This window comes from Aulonocara sp. 'chitande type north' Nkhata Bay, linkage group LG12, assembly GCF_057382095.1.
Source record: "Aulonocara sp. 'chitande type north' Nkhata Bay isolate Kocher_YH1m ecotype deep benthic linkage group LG12, A_spYH_male_GT1.1, whole genome shotgun sequence".
NCBI classification, from domain to species: domain Eukaryota; kingdom Metazoa; phylum Chordata; class Actinopteri; order Cichliformes; family Cichlidae; genus Aulonocara; species Aulonocara sp. 'chitande type north' Nkhata Bay.
This window is the reverse complement of record NC_141355.1, coordinates 35,423,113-35,427,634: the sequence shown is the minus strand read 5'-3', so window position 1 is coordinate 35,427,634 and position 4,522 is coordinate 35,423,113. Positions and strand designations below refer to the sequence as shown.

General features: G+C 38.2%; 1 pseudogene; it reads right to left on the bottom strand.

Moving 5' to 3' along the window:
- Window positions 1–1,199: 1,199 nt before the first annotated feature.
- LOC147317950 (natterin-3 pseudogene) lies at window positions 1,200–3,047 on the bottom strand (annotated as a pseudogene).
- Window positions 3,048–4,522: the final 1,475 nt, after the last annotated feature.

The window sequence follows — 4,522 nt, the reverse complement described above, 5'->3', positions numbered from 1 at the left end:
TGCGTATTAGATACCCTCAGTGCCAAAAGCATAAATATGAAAAAGGTGGGATCACCAAGAATATCCTAAAAACGGCGTTGAGGTGGGTGTTACAGTGAAAAAACAAAAAGCAGCCAAATTTTCATCTGAAAATGTTGAATTTTAGTAATAACAATACTCTGTAGTTTGATACTGGCGTTACAGACAAAGCAGATGTTTAAAGCCTTCGGACGCTCATTTGAAATGCACTCATTCTCCTTATCAGCTGGAAACATTAAAGCCGTAAAATGACTTTTTCGAACGGATAAAAACTATTGAACAGCAGCAATGTTGAGCCTGTTCCAAAATTTGAATGTACATGTGTTGAAGGTGCGGGTCTTGTTGAATTATTAAACATACTTTCTTTAATTTTTCGAGCCACAAAAAAAACAACTTTTAATTTTCTTCTGCTTGAGTATCGGCCTCGGGTAGCTCTACTTATCATTGCTCAGTCTGTTGTCTGTTTGTGCTACTTTTTCAAGGAGCAGCGGATTACTGGTAAGGGTGACTTTATGTGTTTAGTTACTTGAGTGGAAGTACTGTGGATAGTTTTACCTTACATACATAGAACTGCCAGTACAGCTTCTGAGGTAACTGTTTACAAAATGTTATAATCTATCCACAAATTCTTTGCAATTTTACATTGATAAACATTATCCTTAACACATTTGGCCCACATAAAAAGTACTATGGCCATCACACTGTCATTTATAATTGTTTAAATAACTCGTGTCTTAAGTCCTTCCATCAAACAGAAAATAAAAAAAGTCACATGGTTCACTTTTATATCACAAAATGTTAGAAATATAAGTCGTTCATAACAAACTGAAAGGCTGGGAGTTTAAAATGCAAACCGATGGAAGCAGAAGTAGAAGACTATAATGTCACAGAGCACACGGTGTCTATTATTGTGTAGACTTTTATAAATAAGAGCTTAATGAAGATGCTTAATTTCTTAAGAAATAAACAGGTGGAGTGATCTTTATCAAAAGTGGATGTTGCATCTGTGGCTAAACCCCTGTACCCAAAAACTTTAAAAATCTAGTGTGTGTGAGGCTGTGTAAGTAAAGCTTGCCCTTCACACCCGCGTGTAACAAACCATGTGCTATAGATTTTCTATCTATAGCACATTTAAGCAACAAAATTGTTTACAATTGGTTACAACTGTGTTATTATGTCTATTATGGGCAAGGCTGTGCAGAACTCAGGTGAGCACAGCTTTCTACCACAGCACTGACCTCTCCAACCAGGATGCCCTTAAATGCCCCTGAGATAGGCATACTTTTAAACCCCTTTTCGTAGAATCGTGTAACATAACCAATAAAAGGGATGTTTACATTGTACTTGTAAGCCAGCATTTTGACTGTGCAGTAGCTGTTTGGTGGGATGGAGACTTTTACTTTAGCAGAGTGACTGAACTCTCTTGTATCAGTCGGCACTTCTGAAAAGCTCAATATTGTGGTAATATTGCTAAGCACAATTGTTCCAGATACCATGTTAGGGATTTTTGTCTGTAAGGTCTTAGGGGCATCAGAAAAGGGAAGAAAGCCAAGATCCCACCATTTATCATCTACAACTCTCTTTGAAAGAGTAACTGTCTTTGTCACTGGATTGCATCCATTGTTAGAAATGGGATAGACGGCCAAGGTCGATGGAGGATTCCGGATCATTTTAGCATCATTAATTTTATACTCGACAAAATGGATTAATTCATGGTTAATGTCCCTTTTGATGGTCAGCACCTCATAGTACCAATACCAATATTCTTCACCTCCCCAAGGAAGATAAAATGCCCAGTCACTGGGACGCACTTTACCTAGACCATACTTGTTTTTTCCAACATAAACCTCATCACTAGAACATGTTCTAACTGCATTTGTGGGCACTGAACCATAGGAACATTCCTTCCACTCCAGAATCTCAAAGTATTTGTCATTCACAAGGATATCAAATGAGTTTGTACGATACTCTTTTTTGTCTAACGAATAGTGGCAGAAATTTCCAAAACGCCAGTTGTAGACGCCAGCATGGCATCCATATTTGCAGACATAGTCCATACGTGTGTCATATGAGTTCCAAATGAAAACATGAAACTTCAGATTTTGCTCTTTTTTTATGTTCACAAAGTCGACACAATTTTAAATTGACTATGATATTTTGTCCTCGAATTTCTCATGACTGCCAGACATTACCTGACATAATATTTCCAATCCTGTTTCCAAAACCTGAAAACCATTTTTTCCTTTTTTTAAAACCCTTTTAAAAGCAGGTTTAAACCAAATCTTGGTCCGAAAAATTTTAAATATGAATTGGACCACAGATTTAAAGAATTATTTCACTCCTGGTTATTCGGTGAAATTTTTAAATAAGTTAACTCCCATTTAAGCAGGAGATCAACAATTCCAGTGCCTCAAGGTAAACTGATGATCCAAGGATGAATTTGTAGTGTTCGGTGTGTTGCAGCCTTTAGACTGACATTTCCTGGTCTTTAGCTGTTTGATTAGTGCTTATTGCTACTGAGCACATGGTGTACAGTGGGTTTATCTGAGCATTTCATCTCCAAGTAGTTTTAGAGCTAGTATCACAAAATCTCACTTTCTTGTTTGTTTCACAAAAGGACTCATGAGGACACTTTTGCAAATTCATAATGCCAGTTACATTTTACCATTTCTGTCCTCTGAGGGCTTCTTCACGATGTCCTGAGGGCTGGCTGAGGATAGAGCCAGCAACAACAGCAATGACAGCTTTAATAAAAAAGAAATGCTGTTTTATTACAACCAGTTTATATTGCAGTCATTAACTAGCTGACCACCACTGTTTACATATTAAACACAAAGGCTGCACAAGAAACATGAAACTCAAACTTATGGTAAAATCTGAAAACTAAAATTCCTTAGAAATCAAATATTAAATTATCTGCAGCAATAAGTGAACAGTCTGCTTTGTTTTGCAGTTTTATATTTAGATTAATGACATTTTCAAAACCTTTTTCAACATTTAGAGTAAAGTAAAAAGTTACTCACCATCATAGGTTTAAGTTGCTAAGTCTGTCTAGGTCTGACGTGTGGCTGGTTTATATATCTGAAACTGCAGACCAATATGTTTATTTTGTACCCCGACCAATAAACAGGTGGGTGAAAGCAGAGATCAATCACATGTTACAGTTGATTTGTTTCTGGTTGCGTAACATTGCATTTATTACCTTTCCCAATGAGTGTTCACATTTTAGACATACATGCCAACTATTTCCATTTTTAAAGTGGAGGACAGTGCAACACTGTTTCTATCCTTCCTCATTAACGCCATTTGTATAATATAACATTTTTAAATAATATAAAAATTGAATTTAATATTTAACTGAGCTTTTGTCTTTTATTGATTTTTTCTGATTTACATTAAACCTTTCACTCCTCACTTCCGCTTGTTGGCATTAATAACATTTTTTAAACTGCATTGCACGTGCTTATTTAAATGTGTGTGTGCGTGTGTGCCTGATCCTTGACCTATTGCGTAAGCCTTTTCCCGCTCTCTCTTCTGTTCCCGGCATTTGCTATTTTGTTTGTTTGCTTTGATTTCATCATTTGATCTCTTTTTGTTGACTATTTGCCAAGCAGCAAAGATATGAGTTTCAGACTTTCATTTACTAACTTGGGTCCTCATCTTTCATCAATCACATCACCATCAGTCACAATGTGGATGTAGTGAAAAAACATTAACAATACCCCAAATAACAGACAATTAGTTATTTGGGGTGGCTGTAGCTCAGGTGGCAGAGCAGGTCAGCCACTAATCAGAAGGTCGGTGGTTTGATCCCAGGCTGCCTCTTGGCTGCATGCCAAATATCCTTGGGCAAGATACTAACCCCATGTTTGCCTACTGGTGGTGGTCAGAGGGCCCGGTGGCGCCAGTGTCTGGCAGCCTCGCCTCTGTCAGTGCGCCCTAGGGTGGCTGTGGCTACAATGTAGCTTGCTATCACCAGTGTGTGAATGGGTGGATGATTGTGTATAGTGTAAAGCGCTTTGGCGTACTTAGGACCAAGTAATGTATAATGTATATCTATAATGTAGCTTGCCATTGCCAGTGTGTCTGTGAATGGGTGAATGAAGTGTGAAGCGCTTTGGGGTCCTTAGGGGCTGAGTATGGCCTGTATTTATATAGCGCTTTACTAGTCCCTAAGGACCCCAAAGCGCTTTACATATCCAGTCATCCACCCATTCACACACACATTCACACACTGGTGATGGCAATAGGGCTGGGCCATATTATACCGTTCACGGTTATACCGGTATAATGTTAGGCAACGATAGGAAAATGAAATATCGCGATAGAATGGGATTAAAACGCGCATGCGCAGTGCCTTTGTTTTCATATGCACATGGCCGATTGTTGAGTGAAACAGATGAACCAGAATTGGTTTGTAAAAATGGTGCAACTTCCGTGATGTGGAACTGGTTTGGTGTTTGTCCGTCAGATACACAACAAAGCACATTTTTTTGCAGAACAT